Source organism: Bubalus bubalis, chromosome 7 (assembly GCF_019923935.1).
Source record: "Bubalus bubalis isolate 160015118507 breed Murrah chromosome 7, NDDB_SH_1, whole genome shotgun sequence".
Lineage (NCBI taxonomy): Eukaryota > Metazoa > Chordata > Mammalia > Artiodactyla > Bovidae > Bubalus > Bubalus bubalis.
In genome coordinates this window covers 29,775,345-29,793,809 of record NC_059163.1, presented here as the reverse complement: position 1 = coordinate 29,793,809, position 18,465 = coordinate 29,775,345, and the positions used below count along the sequence as shown (strand labels likewise).

At 40.2% G+C, this 18,465-nt stretch overlaps 1 protein-coding gene across 2 annotated transcripts in view; it reads right to left on the bottom strand.

Annotated features, from left to right (window-relative positions):
* Nucleotides 1-18,465, bottom strand: part of ADAMTS3 (ADAM metallopeptidase with thrombospondin type 1 motif 3) — a 279,711-nt gene that overhangs the window by 237,438 nt on the left and 23,808 nt on the right. The window lies entirely within an intron of this gene.

The following is an 18,465-nucleotide window of genomic DNA, read 5'->3' as shown; positions in this document are numbered from 1 at the left end:
TTCTGTGAGACACGGGACAAGATGGTCACTTCCCTGGGCTCTTAATCCATAAATGGGAACTGTCATCAGGATTAAGATAATTCCTGTAAAGGACAGATCTCTGTCTGGCACATAATAATTGGTGCTCATAAAATTTTCATTAGTATGAGTATTAAGATAAAACACCTAGGGTAGCTCAGGAGAACCATGACAGATTAGTTTTCTTCTGAAAGTCAAATTTTATCTCAGTCAACCCGGTTACTCTGACCTTGTGGTCTCTCTGCCCTCCTACTTCCAAAAATCTGTTCAACAAGCACGTTATCTAGGGAACTCCTATTCATCCTTAAAGTGACTGGAGAAGGAAATGGCAACCCACTCCAGTACTCTTGCCCAGAAAATCCCATGGATGGAGTAGCCTGGTGCAGGCTACTCCGTCCATGGGGTCACAAAGAGTCGGACACGACTGAGCGACTTCACTTAAAAACTCAGCTTAAATACCATTTCCTCAGGGAAACTTTCCCTAGTTTAGGTCAGATGATGGTTACTTATTTCATGAAACAATGTCCCTTTTCTCAATAGTACTTATGCCAGTTTATCTTCACTCAGTTGGATAACTTTACAAAAAGTAAAGTCTGTGTTTTCCACTTTACCAAAAACTCCATGGGAGTAAATAAGATGACTGTTAGTGTTTGCTGTTGCATTCCTAGCACTGAAAGTACATAGTACCCACTGAATGAATGAATGATTCAGCCAAGTTCTAGCCAGATATTAATCTATTTATATCCTCCTAAGAAGCAGAAGAACTGTACAAAAAAGATCTTCATGACCAAGATAATCACGATGGTGTGATCACTTACCTAGAGCCAGACATCCTGGAATGTGAAGTCAAGTGGGCCTTAGGAAGCATCACTATGAACAAAGCTAGTGAAGCTGATGGAATTCCAGGTGAGCTGTTCCAAATCCTGAAAGATGATGCTGTGAAAGTGCAGCACTCAATATGCCAGCAAATTTAGAAAACTCAGCAGTGGCCACAGGACTGAGAAAAGGTCAGTTTTCATTCCAATCCCAAAGAAAGGCAATGCCAAAGAATGCTCAAACTACCACACAATTGCACTCATCTCACACGCTAGTAGTGTAATACTCAAAATTCTCTAAGCCAGGTTTCAGCAATACGTGAACTGTGAACTTCCAGATGTCCAAGCTGGTTTTAGAAAAGGCAGAGGAACCAGAGATCAAATTGCCAATATCCCCTGGATCATCAAAAAAGCAAGAGAGTTCCAGAAAAGCATCTATTTCTGCTTTATTGATTATGCCAAATCCTTTGATTGTGTGGATCACAATAAACTGGAAAATTCTGAAAGAGATGGGAATACCAGACCACCTGACCTGCCTCTTGAGAAACCTATATGCAGGTCAGGAAGCAACAGTTAGAACTGGACATGAAACAACAGACTGGTTCCAAATAGGAAAAAGAGTACGTCAAGGCTGTATATTGTCACCCTGCTTATTTAACTTATATGCAGAGTACATCATGAGAAACGCTGGGCTGGAAGAAGCACAAGCTGGAATCAAGACTGCCGGGAGAAATATCAATAACCTCAGATATGCAGATGACACCCTTATGGCAGAAAGTGAAGAGGAACTAAAAAGCCTCATAATGAAAGTGAAAAAGGAGAGTGAAAAAGTTGGCTTAAAGCTCAACATTCAGAAAACTAAGATCATGGCATCTGTTCCCATCACTTCATGGGAAATAGATGGGGAAACAGTGGAAACAGTGTCAGACTTTATTTTTTGGGGCTCCAAAATCACTGCAGATGGTGACTGCAGCCATGAAAGTAAAAGACACTTACTCCTTGGAAGAAAAGTTATGACCAACCTAGAAAGCATATTGAAAAGCAGAGACATTACTTTGCCAACAAAGGTCCGTCTAGTCAAGGCTATGGTTTTTCCAGTGGTCATGTACGGATGTGAGAGTTGAACTGTGAAGAAAGCTGAGCACCAAAGAATTGATGCTTTTGAACTGTGGTGTTGGAGAAGACTCTTGAGAGTCCCTTGGACTGCAAGGAGATCCAACCAGTCCATTCTGAAGGAGATTAGTCCTGGGTGTTTATTGGAAGGACTGATGCTGAGGCTGAAACTCCAATACTTTGGCCACCTCATGCAAAGAGTTGACTCATTGGAAAAGACTCTGATGCTGGGAGGGATTGGCGCCAGGAGGAGAAGGGGACGACAGAGGATCAGATGGCTGGATGGCATCACCGACTTGATGGACATGAGTCTGGGTGAACTCTGGGAGTTGGTGATGGACAGGGAGGCCTGGCGTGCTGCAATTCATGGGGTTGCAAAGAATCGGACATGACTGAGGACTGAACCGAACTGAAAAAACAGAAAGGGGCTTCCTGGGTGGCACTAGTGGTTAAAAAAACAAAAAAACAAAAAACCTGCCTGCCAATGCAGGAGACATAAGAGACACAGGTTTGATTCCTGGGTTGGGAAGATCCCCTGGAGGAGGACATGGCAACCCACTCCAGTATTCTTGCCTGGGAAATACCATGGACAGAGGAGCCTGGCAGGCTACAGTCCATAGGGTTGCAAAGAGTCAGACATGACTGAAGCAACTTAGGGGCTCAGATGGTAAAGAATCTGCCTGTAATGTGGGAGACCTGGGTCCGATCCCTGGGTTTGGAAGATCCCCTGGAGGAGGACATGGCAATCCACTCCAGTATTCTTGCCTGGAGAATCTCCATGGACAAAGGAGCCTGGCAGACTACATTTCAAGGGGTCACACAGAGTCTAACACAACTGAGCAACTAAACACATATAGCAGCAGCAAGAAGCAAGAAGGGACTTCCCAGGTGGTACTAGTGGTAAAAAAAAAAAAAAAAAAAAAAGAAAAAAAACCCTGCCTGGCAATGCAGGAGACATGAGACACAGGTGCCCTGGGTCCAGAAGTTCCCTTGGAGGAGGGCATGTCAACCCACTCCAGTATTCTTGCCTGAGCAATCCGAAGGACAGAGGAACCTTTCGGGATCCAGTCCATGGTGTCACAAAGAGGTGATGCAATTGAATCAACTTAGAATGCATACATCCAAGACGCACAAAGAGAGAAAACTCACCCACAGGGATATAAAGACTGAGAGTTACCAAGAGACATAAAAGTCGGAAAAACCCATTTCTTGTCTAAAAGAAGTCAAACAAGAGGAATGGTTTTCTGTAATTTTTACCTTCCATCAAGGAGAAACCATGGAAAAAAATGAAAGGTTACCAGGTAGAGTTCTGGGTACCAAAGAGGAAGGTGAAGGGAGACTCTGTACAAAAGCATTTATTCAATTAAAGTTCATAAAACCTAGAAGATGACAGTGAACAGATTATAGCATGTGACACAGAGCTAGTGTCCTGTGTCTTCATTCATTGTGTGTCTCATCAGATGTTTACTGTTCCTACTATTGTAAGGGATGGTGCCTGGTTTTGAAGACATAGGAGTAAGCACTACAGATACAATTCCAACTCTCATGGAGTTTCCAGTTTAGCAGGGTGGGAAAGCATTAAATAATTTATGTGTGATCCGTGCTCAGAAAGAAGACCCATAGGTTGCTGCAGTAGCAACCTTGACAAGAAAGTCAATATGCTTATTTTCTTCCAAGAAATTAGTCCAAAGTATAACATTTATATAATGTCTTTTATTTTAATTCTATATTTTGTTGGCAACATGATGACATGCTGATTTGTATCTGTTAACTTTGTTTAATGGGAGTAAATCAATTTTAGAGACATACTATACTTCTACTATGCTATTGAACAAAAATATGGGCTTGGATAACTACACCCCAATATTTGTTTCAGCACTGTTTATGATAGCCAAAACATGGAAGCAACCTAAATGTCCATCCACAGATGAATGGATAAAGAAGATGTGGTGTATGTGTGCGTGCTGAGTCACTTCAGTTGTGTCCAACTTTGTGTGACCCTATGGACTGTAGCCTGCCAGGTTCCTCTGTCTATTAGATTCCCCAGGCAAGAATACTGGAGTGGGTTGTCATGCCCTCCTCCAAGGGATCTTCCTGACCCAGGGATTGAACCCACATCTCTCACGTCTTCTGCATTGGCAGGCAGGGTGGTGCATATACATGCAATAGAATATTAGCCATTAAAAAGAGTGAAATAGTGTCATTTGCAGCAGCATGGATGGACCTAGAGATTGTTGAACTGAATGAAGTGGGTCAGACAGAGAGGGAGGTCAGATAGAGAAGCGATACAATATCTCTTATATGCAGAATCTTAAAAAAAAAAAAGATACAAATGAACTTGTTTGCAAAGCAGAAATAAACTCACTGACCTAGTCATGCTAAAGTTACACACTGGAAAATTTGAAGACACCAATGAAAGGTCTCTAATTCACGTTGCAAGCAGCAATCAATCTCCTCTTCTAATATTCACGCCGTTCAATCTGTCAACATTGGTTTGTTGAGCACACAGTGTGCCGAACATTGCTAAAGATCCAGGGAAAACAGTCCTCATCCTCAGTAGAGAGAGTGCCCCAACAATAAATGTAAAAAATAAATTCAAGATAAATTTGAGATGCCAATAATGGCTACAAATAGATTAAAAACACTACTATACTGTAGATTGACTGAAGTTTCTGTTCTGCCTAGAATCACCAAAAAATATTTTATGAGGAAATGGAATTTAACACCCAAAGGATGAGAAGGAACCTCTATTTGAAGATCTAGAAAAGAATGTTCTGAGCTAAAGAGACATTTCCAAAAGGTTAGAGACAGAAAAATAATTGGATTTGAAAAACAAAAGGAAGACCAGAGAGACTGAATATAATAAACAAGGGAATGGCATCAGAGAAGTGTGCTGAGACTAGATCCTGTAATACAGTGGTTTCCAAAGGTAGTGTTTGGAACTTGTTAGGAATGCAAATTTTCAGGCTCCTCTTCAGAAACCCCAAAGTGGCACCTAGAAATCTATGTTGCAACAATCCCTTCATGGGATTCTCATCCACACTAAGGTTAGAGGCCTTTTGGAGAGAACAATGACTCTAAAGTCTAGTTACATGCCCAGGTGGCTCAGTGGTAAAGAATCCACCTGCCTAGCTTGGGAGATGTCAGTTCAATCCCTGGGTAGGGAAGATTCCCTGGAGAAGGAAATGGCAACCCACTCCAGTATTCTTGCCTGAAAAATCCCATGGACAGAGGAGCCTGGTGGGCTACAGTACATGGGGTTGCAAAGAGTCAGACACAACTTAGTGGCTAAATCTCCACCAATACCACCCCAGACAAATGAATTTGTATTTTGGAGTTGCTATTTAGGGCTCTTTATCTTTAAAATAGCTCTTTAGGTGATTATGAGACATAATGATTATTAGAACAACTGACATAGGGTCTTAAAAGTCATAGTAATAATTCTGAGTTTTAATGAGAAGTGACTAAAGGGTTTTAAATAGAGAAAAATTCATCAAATTTAGAAAGGTCACCTCAATTTCTATGTGAAGGGTGAAGAGGGGCAAAAATAGACCAAAAATAAAAAATAGGAGGTCACTGTAGTATCCAGGGAAGAGATGACAGGGGTTTATATCAAAGTTGTAGCACTGGAGATTTTGTAAGTAGATTCAGAACAGTTTTATAAAACAAATTTCAGATCATGTTTTATAAAACAACTTCAAGACTTACATTATGGATTTTATGAAAGAAATGAGGAATCTGGCATAAGCCTAGGTTTCTGGCTAGAGAATTAGGGTCCAAACTTTCCTTTGTGGGCAAAATCACACAGGGGTAGCTGTCAAGTGACCATCTTCAGTCGTGTTAAATTTGAGATGGTTATCTGACATCCATGTGGAGAAGCTGAATGGAAAGCAGGACACATATCCAAGTCCAGAGGTCAGAGCAGAGGTCAGGGCCAGACACAGAGGGTCATTACTGCTTTATGGTACTTGAAGCCATGAAATCACAAGAGATCATCTAGGCTGAGCATGTAGATACAGCTCAGTGTAGTACTGAGACGGTGTATGGATGGACAGAGTATGGGACTGACTCATAAGAGCTCAAAAACTGTGATGGTCCCAGACTGCTAAAGCTCAGGACAACTGGAAAACTCAAGGTCTCCATGTTGCCCCACAGCACAATCCCACCACCAAAGGGAAAAGTGAAAGTCACTCAGTCGTATACAACTCTTTGAGACCTCATGGACTATACAGTCCATGGAATTCTCTAGGCCAGAGTACTAGAGTGGGTAGCCTTTCCCTTCTCCAGGGGATCTTCCCAACCCAGGGATCGAACCCAGGTCTCCCACGTTGCAGGTGGAATCTTTACTAGCTGAGCCACAGGAAAGCCGAAGAATACTGGAGTGGGAAGCCTATCCCTTCTCCAGTGGATCTTTCCAACCCAGGAACCGAACAGGGTCTCCTGTACTGCAAGCGGATTCTCTACCAACTGGGCTATCAGGCAAGCCCAACCAGTTCTCCAAAGCAAAGTGATGTTAGAAAACTGCAAGCACTTGGTAGTGAATATTGGTTACTGAAGAAATTAAAACGAGGATACACTTCAAAGCTCCCCCAACCATCAGGAAATCTTTGCATGAATCAAAAAGAAATATAAGGATCAGACACATTAAGGTATGTGTCCAAGTTCACAGTTTCTTTAAGTTTCTGTATTCTGCCAGAACTTGGCCTGGGAAGATGGTGTTCCAAGGTTTCCAACGTATAAGTTGCCTCTGGGCAAGGAGACCAAGAGACGAAGTTGCAGTTGTGCATAGTTAATTCAATCTGGGACTGATGGATGCTGAGTCAAACTGGCTGGGATGGTAACTGGGCAGTGGACAAGGGCCAAGACAGTATTACAGACCAAAAAAAAAAAAAGTTCCAATTCCTTACTTGAGAAAGCAAGTCAGCTGGGAAAAGCCAGTATCCAGAGTCATTGCACACAAACAAGAAACAGACAGTTGAGTTATGGTGTCTGGCACTAACTGGGAACGTATTAGAAATGCAAACTGTCAGGTCCATCTACAGACCTACTAAATCAAAAACTCTGAGGTGGCTATAAGCAAGCTGTGTTTTAACAACCCCTCAGGAGATCCTGATACACACTAAGATTAGAGGTCCCTTGGGGAAAACAATGACTCTCAACTTTGATTTCATATACGTCAAATGTAACCTATGAGGAACTGTTCCAGGGAAATGACTGCATCAACAGAGCCGTCACACATTCCTATCCTGGAGTAATTCAGTACTCCTCCTACAACACAGCCAAGGTAGTCTCTTCTGCTCTTAATATTTTATAAAAATATAAATGTTTCTCTCTCTACATATACATACACATACATATGTAGATCAAGAGATAGGTAGGTAGGTAGATAGATTTCTCTCTACACTGATTATTTCCATTTCATTAGGAGTTAAGCTATTAATCTCCCAAAATGGTAGTAGAAGCCGGGTCCTTTGGAGCCTTCTAGAATACAGGATTTGTTCATAGTTCGTGGATTTAAAATAAATTAAGCATATTAGAGAGTAACCATTTCTCAAAAGTGGCACTCATACATGCAATTTCTAGCCCCAACCATGATAAATGAAAAATGATGAGTAGGAAGCAATGATTTCTTCCTTGGCCAGGAATGCACTCTCCACAAGGATAAAGAGACCACAAACTTAGTTACAGAGTTACAAAACATTAGTTCTAGAAGGAATCTCTGGAAACTTCGAGTCAACAGTTTCCTAATTTTAGATCTCTGGGCTTCTAGGAACCAGTGGAGGCAACAATTCAGATCTGGCAATGACTGTCACTGTGTTATAAGGTTGAACAAAACAGTACAGGTTTATGAATAATCAAACCTTTTACCTGGAAAAGATCATCAGTCAGTATAAAGAGACTATAATTCATACTAATTGGAAACTTTGACCAGCAATTTTGTTTATTTTTGATAGTTAACATGTAAAATTGTTAATTACTTAATAAATAGTTTATCTGGTTTACAAAGTATTTCAAAACATTAGACTGAACAGGCAGAACAAAAACAATCACTGATGTCATTCAAACCCCTAATTTTTAAGTATGGGGAAGATTAAGAAGGTAGTTTCATGGGTACAGTTCAAATTTCAAAACATCCTCATAGGTTAACATGTTTCTAAAACTTTTCCAAGCATAGCATATAAAAATGGGCCTATCCTTGAAATTTTTAGATTAATGGTTAGGATCTAGGACCAATATAAAAGGTTCAGGGACTTCCTACAGCATTATGCTAAGTCTGGGTGTGGTATCATAGATTAAGCCAAAGGTGACCATGACATGCAGCTGACCAAACAGAAACAGAGATCTTACAGTGACTTAACTTTATCTGGATACACATCACTATGATTGGTCTGCTTTTTTCTCTGGGCAGCCAGTTAATATTATCCTCAAAGCTAGGAATGAAAAATAAAGGACTATATGAAGCCAAGCAGGAAAGCATGATATAGTGGCACCCTATAAGCAAGATCAAATATCCTGCAAGCCCAAAGGAAGTATTACTCCAAGATTTTAATCACTATGTTAAATGCATATTGTTTTACACATAATGCTAAATAAAACATTTCCCACTGTGTTTGGGTTGCTAACATTTACAGAATCTCTTACTAAGTGCTGTTCTGCATTTTCTCTTAGGCTTACATGCTCAGACTGGGTCCTGCTATGTTCTTATGACACCCAAGCATCCACTCTTAGAGACATCACCAGACAGAAGTAGGCCTTTCAGAACTGTTTTATATTGGAGTTGGAAAGTCCTATCAGCTAATCAAAAAACTCAATGAAGACCCCAAAAGTCTACTCTGATAATGCCATTTAAGTTTAAAAATGCATTTTCTAGCAATTGGAGCTAGGGACCCACCATGCCACCTTTATCTCCACCTCTACCCCTCGCAATTGCCTCCATAGACTTGTAGAAAATGGTGTATGCTTTTTTTTTTTTTTTTCCCAAGTAAAACTTTAGACTGGAAACAAAAACAGATATAAGACAGCACATTAACTACCATCAACAAATAAAAGAGATATGAGATAAGATATGAAAACTAGACTCTGAACAACAGCAGTATATACCATCTAATGCCATGGACTCTTTATTGCTATTCCCATAATGTCTCACTCTGAGATTCATAATTTAAAATACTGACCAAAATGAAAAGCCTGAGAGGTATGTTAAAATTATGACCTATGCCTCATTAACTCCATTCCAGCCAGGGTATAGGTTCTATCACACCACTAAAGGGAACTATTCCTAAAGCAGAAGGAGTGTACTGTGTGATGCACTGAATGACTGAGTGTTCAAGTGCAAGAAACTGAAGTTTTATAATAATAGCAAGAAGTCCATCACACTTAGTATGCCTGTGTCAACTGCAAAGAATCTAATACATGGAATAAGATATTTTCACTTTATATTTCTAAGTAGAATCTAAGGAAGAACTTTCTAGATGGCTGCTGCTGCTGCTGCTAAGTCGCTTCCGTCGTGTCCGACTCTGTGTGACCCCATAAATGGCAGCCCACCAGGCTCCACCGTCCCTGGGATTCTCCAGGCAAGAACACTGGAGTGGGTTGCCATTTCCTTCTCCCATGCATGAAAGTGAAAAGTGAAAGTGAAGTCGCTTAGTCGTGTCCGACTCTTAGCAACTTCATGGACTGCAGCCTACCAGGCTCCTCCATCAATGGGATTTTTCTATATGGCAGAGCTACATATTAATACGATGGAAAGTAGAGAGCTTCTCATCATTAGAAGTCTTCAAGAAAGCACAGATTAGAGTACCCCTCAGAGAAGATGATGCTAAAGGAGCCCTGCATCAGTTGGAGAAGGTCATCTAAAAGTTACAGGATTTTTACTAGAGTATTCACTTCATAGAAGACTATCTTCCACGTTAGGTCACAGGCTGAGTTGAGTAACTGCAGCACTTTTTTTAACTTTGCAAACTTAATCATAATACAAAAAGCATAGTTGAGCTTTTTATTCTAAACAGTTTTTTCAAGTTCACTGTTGTAGACTGACAATAATAAAATTGCCCTTTTAAGTTGTATTTCTGATTAATCTCTCTATGTTTCTAACAGTATTAAAAATCTACAAGCTAATTCATGTCATGATCTCTGTTAACCACCCACACTGTGAGGAGCATATTTAAGTAACTTCAGGTGATAAAACTGTTATGTTTTGTTGTCAACAGACCTGAGTGCCATTCCAGCTCTGCACCAACTCTAAACACCTAACAACAAATTTTGCCACTGGTCTTTGAATCAAAATATTTAATTAAACATTGATTTTTCTCGATTTTTTCTATGGTTTTTCATATATATGGGTGCATATATGTATGTTTGTATGTATATAAACATATATGCATGCATATATATGTTTATACACACACATATACATTTGGTAGATATGATAAATGACATAAAATGAGATTTAACACTGAAATCAATTCATTCATTGACAGGGTTATCTTGGTGTGTCTTGTTTTTTTCAAAGTTCGGTAAACTTGATCAAATTACTCTTTAGGCTGGAAGCAAAAATCACTAAAACAACATTAGAAATACTCCTTTGAGAATAAAAAAGAAGTAAGGGATAGGAACATACAGTCAACACAGTAAGAAAGTGAGAAGAACACTTCAGATGGAAGAAATTATAGCCAAGCTGCTGCTATAATTGTGTCCAACTCTGTGCGACTCTATGGAGGCTCCTCTGTCCACAGGATTCTCTAGGCAGGAATACTGGAGTGGCTTTCCATTTCCTTCTCCAATACAAAGAGGTTAAATGAGGCACTTAATTCACCAAACTTGAAAGACTGAAGGACCCAGATGATGGGAGAAGTCAGATTTTTAAAAATCAACTTTCTTAACCCTCTTAGAAAAAATTTGGGGAATAAATTCTAGAAAAAAAAAAAAAAAAAAAGCTACTGAGAAAAATCTCTCTAAACTCCAGAGAAAAAGCTCCATGACTTCAGCAAAGACTTTCTACAAAGAAAAGCAACATAATTAAGGAATATGAATCTTGCCCTCCTCTCATCCTGAATATCCATGCAAGCATGTCATTATCAAGTACAGTTACTGAATTTGGTCTTAATATATACATCTCTAGGATCTACCCTCTTTTGTCTCTCTCTCCCTCTTGCATTAAACTTGCTCCTGTACGTGCATGCACACTCAGTCACTTTGGTCGTGTCTGACTCTTTGCAGCCCCGAGGAGTGTAGGCTTCCAAGCTCCTATGTCCGTGGGATTCTCCAGGCAAGAATACTGGAGTGGGTTGCCATGCTCACCTTCAGGGGTTTTTCCTGACCCAGGGATTGAACCCACATCCTCTGTGTCTCCTGCACTGCAGGTGGATTCTTTACCACTGAGCCACAGGGGAAGCCTCACTTGCTCCTTCATTCAGCTAAATACTGACCAAGACTACTTTGGCTCACCCATGTATTCATTACATATATTACAAAGTTCATGAAATCTTCTTACCCCATCCTGTCTTCATGTTTATGGCCATCACAAATCCTACTTTCCTCAGAGGCTCTTCCTCTTACCCATCCCAACCTCTGCCATCATCAGTGGTCCCTTTAACATACATGGTTATCTTTCCAATTGTCTGGGATCACAAATACTGCTTTCTCCAGGAAGCCTTCTATCATCCTTCCAGGTATAAATAATCTTTCCACCACCTGGATTCTCACATTTCATCTACTCTAGTCTTAGAGCATATAAAACATTCCTGCCTTGTACTTTAGTTCTATTTTTGCATATCTTATATCTAGTATTCCTGGAGGAAGACAAAGGTTTATGCCCAGCTTACCTCAGTATTGCTCACAGCAATCAGTCTAGCCCTTTACATATCCTAACTCTTCCAAAAGCTTTATTAACTTGATCAGTATTCCTAGAAGCAAAGATGCAGCCACACGATTAACAGTTTTTGCAGTCGAGGACCTTGAGGCTGGGTTTAGTTTGCAAGAACTCTGGGACTTCAAAGCCTGATTATGCACAAAGGTGTCATATCAATATCTTGCTGTGCTTTTGTTCTTGTTTTAGTGATAATTTACCGAGAAGAAGAAGAAACTAAAGATGTGGTCAGCACTATTTTCACAGTTCCTAAAGTGTCTTGAGTATCTTTAAAAACCTGTATTAAAGTTATAATGAAGTCCTAGTTGCCATGGCACTGAGAAGAACAGGAAGCATTACTTCTCAGGTCAACTTTCCCTCCCCTTTTATTTATTTTGTTTCCCATTCCTATACAAAGAAAGATGTGAAATACCACATTTATTTTTTTCCCCAATTTTTAGCTCACCCTTAAACTTAATTTAAAAATGTACTATATCAAAGTTAGAGACAGTAATGGGAAATAAATCATAATCAAATTGATGTAAATAAAATCATAACCTGAAGGGGCTTCCCTGGTGGTTCAGTGGTTAAGAATCTGCCTGCCAATGCAGGGGACACGGGTTCGATCCCTGGTCTGAGAAGATCCCACATGTCACGAGGCAACTAAAGCCATGCACCACAGCTACTGAAGCCCGAGCACTCTGTAACCTGTGAGCTGCAACAAGAGAGGCCACTGCAGTGGGAAGCCTGAGCATCTCAACTAGAGAGTAGCCCGTGCTTGCGGGAAGGAAGACCCAGTGCGGTCGAAAATATAAATAAATAAACATAAGTTGAACAAGTGGTACCCACAAACATGAATGGTTTATATCAGCTACAAAATAACTATTAAAAAGAAGTATTTTCAAAATCACACAAGACTGGCAACTCGTGCCAGTCCAGGTTCAACGCACGATACTGGATGCTTGGGGCTGGTGCACTGGGACTACCCAGAGGGATGGTATGGGGAGGGAGGAGGGAGGAGGGTTCAGGATGGGGAACACATGTATACCTGTGGCGGATTCATTTTGATATTTGGCAAAACTAATACAATTATGTAAAGTTTAAAAATAAAATAAAATTTAAAAAAAATCACACAAGAGAAATATAGCCAAAAATTTTGCAAAAGGCTTGACATGTGTATAATTCTGGATTTATACAAATTAAGTGCAAAATGTGAAAATGATCAAAGACTTTGCTAAATCTTTCCGCTTCACCACAGATAAGCATAACCAGGCTGCCTATCTGAGAGGAAGGCAGGGTAGGAAATGTAACCAACAGCCCAGATCCAGCACAGGCAGGATTAATACTGTCAGCTCCTATGGGGCCAAATCTCAGGTAAGAAGCAATGAGGCTTATCACGGTACTGGTTCTCCCTAACTAGTTAAACTAGAGGACTTATAACTAGTTTTTCCTTTCTACTTATGGAAATAAAAGGGTATAGGTGCTTTGAGCATCTTCTAACTCTGTATTGCTAAAAACAGCCTGGTGTAAGTGGCTGGAAGTGAAACAAGGCTTCAGTCCTTTGTTCCCCAGACCTACTGAAGTGTCTTAAATCAGCATGTACTTGGTTAAGACACAAAACTCCCTCTGTCCCATCAGGAAAATACACATCTTCCACAGACAAGTTCCTTGGGGGAAAAAAGGTGGGAGGCAACTGGCTTTTAGAGATCAGGTTCTCCTCATAAAAGCAGACGTTCAAATGTCAACATCTAAAGATCAGTCCTTGAAAACTCTAAACCCACTATAAATAGCTATGGATTTGTATCTATTTTTAGTATCAAACATTTCATTTACCAGATTGAGCTGTATTTATAATCACTAGTCAAATATTCTTAATCCCAGGCACACTGGCTCATAATACTTTTTAAAATAGACTTTTTAAAAAGTGCCTCTGCAGTTAGACTTAGTGAAATAGGCATACAGAGGACATGTTTCTGAAGGGACCAAATCCCAAAGCAGAAGTCTTAAGACAGGGAAGTCTGAAGGCTGTTTTCTTTATAAGTTTGTGGTTGTCCACAAAGACTTCATTTGGCCATGCCCCAAATCTAAAAAGGGTAAATTACCTCCAATACTAATCAGATGTGACTATCACATATTTTAGAAAAGAGGTTTTGCCTATGGCTCCCAAATTTTAAGCTTCCAAGACTCCCTAACCTAATAGTGGAGATGTCCTATTAGAAGCCTCAGGATGGCTAAGAGTGGTCTCAAGAACAAGGCAGGATAAACAGGAGTTAGGAGGGAAAAAAAAAAAAAAAAAAACCCTATGTTTTTACTGGCCTTTCCTGAATTTATCCATTTTACATGTTATTTTATTAGATAACCCCTAGTGACTTCATTTGAGAAGGGCCTGGCAACCCGCTCCAGTATTCTTGCCTGGAGAATCCCGTGGACAGAGGAGCCTGGCAGGATATAGTCCACAGCATTGTGAAGAGTCAGACACAACTGAAACAATTTAGCACGCACGCACACACAGTGATTTCATTTGGAGGAAGGATTTCAAATGTTGCAAAACATTGAAAATTTCTGTCCTCGATAAGCTGCCTTGATCATAAAGTCAGCCCACAAGGAAATCATTGAGTTGGATAATCCAAAATAGCCATCACCAGTCAGTTCTTCCAGTCTCAACCAGTTTCCTTTGATGACAATCCAGAGCAATTAACAAAGGGATATTGTTCTCATAAGTCTAGAAAAATCCAGTTGCCTTATGTTATGAACACATGACATAAAGACTACTAACCAAATAACCCTTTATTTTGGCAAATTTGAAGACCACAAAATATGACTGTGAGCCGCCACTACTCACAGGGGAGATTTAATAGTGTTACAGGGCAAATGCCAGGGCTCTGTGGAATAAAGAAATCTATTTTTAGCTGGAATTCTCAGCCAGAAGCATCTTCCCACTTAGAAGTGTGTGAAATGCCTGCCATCACCATGACTCCTGACCACTGGACTCTCACTGCAGAGATGCAGAAGCAGAAAGGTAACACACGTCAATGGCCTCCAGCCAAAGACCACTAGGAACTCATCTGCAGTTGACAAGCTGGGTTTATTATGTTGCCGGGAGCCAGAACACACACCAGAGGGAAACATAAGCATCTCAGTAAGAGAGCTTTAGAAAGAACCTATTAACAGGATTTAGGCTTTGGCAGGATAATTTGGAGGAGGATCTAGAGAATTGGGCTTTTTAAAAATTGGATGCTGTCAGAAAACAAGGACAACTCCATGATTGAATATCATAACAATTCTCACTTACAGTAAGAGAAGACATAAAGCTGTAATCAGTAAAGAATTAGCTATCACTCATAAAAGATTATCTTGACAAAGATTCAAAAAAGGTCATCCTAGACAGAACAGATATGGTTCTTGGCCACAGTGGGTGAAAATCACTGTCAATTCCTTCATGCAGAACACTTTGATGTTGATTTCAGAAACGCACAGAATAATATTTTAGATATCATGTACAACTATGTCCGGGCTTCCCTGGTGGTTCAGGCGGTAAAGAATCTGCCTGCAATGCAGGAGACGTAGATTTGATCCCTGGGTTGGGAAGATCCCCTGGAGAAAGGAATGGCTACTCACTCCAGCATTCCTGCCTGGAGAACCGCATGGACAGAAAAGCCTGGTGGGCTACAGTCCATGGGGTCGTAGAGTCAGACACGAGTCAGACATCTTTTTCATACCACATTCTAGACCTTGGCTCTGCATATGTCACTTAGGGCAATTTTCTGTCTTCCTCCATTATGTCCAAGTTAAGGGAGCTTTCCTGTGCTCACTTCATGCTGCTGCTGCTAAGTTGCTTCAGTTGTGTCCGACTTTGTGCGACCCCATAGATGGCAGCCCACCAGGCTCCCCCATCCCTCGGATTCTCCAGGCAAAAACACTGGAGTGGTTTGCCATTTCCTTCTCCAATGCCTTCTCTGGATCATTTCATAGTTACCTGGAATAAGTAGTATTCAGTCAAGTTTCTGATGTTCAGAGGAATAGGAACAGCTAAGTATTACTACTTGCTTTTCAAACTATCTGGGGTAAATAAACTGTTTCTTTTCTCCCCAGTTGGTCTTGGGCTGATAATTTTGTAAAATACAAGAAAAACTAATTACTAGGAAAAAACCAAAAAAGACACAAAATAGCAGCCTCAGCTTTTTATTTATTTATTTTTTACTGTTAGGTCGGAGCCTGGTGGGCTGCTGTCTATGGGGTCACACAGAGTCGGACACAACTGAAGTGACTTAGCAGCAGCAGCAGCAGCAGCCAACACAAATATAATAACTATGTCAAAGTGTCATAAAATTTCTTTATGTAGTCTCACCTTCAGTATTTATCTTGACCTGGGTGTATGGACACTCTTTGAGCAGTACTGTTATTTTTTTTTTTTTTTTCACAAATCACAGCCTTCTGTTTAATATAAATTAATTCTGTCTCAGACCACTATCTATTTCAAATATACATAGCTTGCTGCAAGGTAGCATTAGAGAAAAAGAGGTAAGGGGTTTCACTCAGGGAAAAGGCCATGGTAAGAGCTTCCCAATCTCAGTGAAAAATAAATACCTGTGGCTGCTCCCTATGACTAAGAGTTTCAAAAGACCCACGTAGATAATCAGATCAAATAATCTACATTAGACCCATCCAGGTAGGGCTTCACTGGCTTTCTCTTCCATAGCAGGAGACTTCACTTCATCTTGCTGAGCAGAGATGGTCCCATTGGCATTTTTAGGCCAGGAGGGGCTCTGCTTTCTGCTAAGACAACTTAGATGTGGTTATAATCCCAGAGTTTCCCAGGGAAATGGCTTTCTACCCCATCAGCTTAATCCTCAGGCATCTATGTGATCTCAGTATCCCTGTTTCTCTTCCTAAGATCAAGAAGGTCAAACTTAAATCCCCTAACACAGCAAGTTAAAGGAACAAAAAAGGGTTTAACAATCTGCCAATTAGCCAAGTTTATTTACATTCACATCAGTTTTACTTCCTACTTCGTTTCAGCTAAGATGCTTATTCTATCCAATGCAATTTTAAGAATTTGTCCCCAGCTTAATGAAGTAGTAGTCATCACTCTATTGATCTGCTCTCTATTACTGAGCTTCTAGTCCTGCCGTCATCTTATTCTTCCTCCATAGCTGCTATGAGCTGGAAACTCTAAAAAGCCTTCTGTTTAGGTACACCCGCATAGTCAGCACTGCCTGCTATAGGCTGGACTCCTCTCTTTTCCAAGATCAAGCTCAAGGCCTGAGCCATGTATGCCTGGTTAGAAACTCTGTCCCCATTCATAAAATCTCTCCAGAAGATACTTCCCTTTATCACAACTTTTTTAAGTTGAACATAATTTTAGTATGCATGCGTGTGTGTGTATATATACATATACATGTATACCAGATATTTTGACACTTAAAATCTATGGCAAATTTAACCTCTTTGAGCTCCATGAGAATGGTAATCATGACCATTCATCATTTCACAATGCCTGGAACAGCGCTTGCCCAGAATTGACTTCTCAGAAATATGTTTTAATTAATTAAAGGATCAAAGAATGGAACAAATAAATACACTGGTTGAGTTGTGCACACGCACACAAATAGACACACCATGTCAATGTACACACGTCAACAGTTAACACCATACCTTAAAAATGAGAAATCAATCCTAATAATTAATGTATATTTATACTTTATACCTATTTTCCTCTTCCTTACAACTATTGCCCTATATTTCTGTATCTATGATTAGATCATTTGACATGTACAGTAAGAAAAACACTGATTGCTAAGTCAGGTTTAAAAACTCACTATTAAAATAATTTTCTTGCCTTTTGCCTTCCTTAAACTGATTTTCAAGTTTCAAATCTCCTAGCCCAAGCTTCAGTCTTAACCAGGGAGATAAAAAGTACGTAATCTTCTTATGCAATAAAACTTAAAAATAACATTGAATTAAGTTTTATACCCAATATACTTAGAAGTATTATAAAATAGTACCTTTTATGGAATTTATTTCCTTTTATACTCTAGTAGTGTTGAATCAAGCTCTTGGTGAATATTTTAAACTTTGTCTTCTAGAAGATGTTTTCTTTCTATTGTTTTAGTCAGTAATTTAGTTAAGTCAGATCTATTAAACATTTGTGTGGAATGAGAAGAATCTCTGAGATTCCTTGTGTCTTCAAGCCCCATAGCATGGTCTAGCACCAAATGAGATGCTGTGAATCTTAAACTGAAAGGGTCCAACTAGGAGACCTGCCACACACGCTCTCTTCAGTTTTCTGTTCAGGCTTCTAAAGCCCTATAGAATATCTAGAGGCAGTACAAGACCTCCAGATAAAGCCTGCAACCATGAACCCAACAGGCCTTGAGTAAAAAATATGGCATCATAACTCCTTTGGGTTGTGCTTATGCATTAAGAGGACAGTAGCAGAAGATTCCAGAGAAGGCACTGGCGACCCACTCCAGTACTCTTGCCTGGAAAATCCCTCGGCGGAGGAGCCTGGTAGGCTGCAGTCCATGGGGTTGCTAAGAGTCAGACACGACTGAGCGACTTCACTTTCACTTTTCATTTTCCTGCATTGGAGAAGGAAATGGCAACCCACTCCAGTGTTCTTGCCTGGAGAATCCCAGGGACAGAGGAGCCTGGTGGGCTGCCGTCTATGGG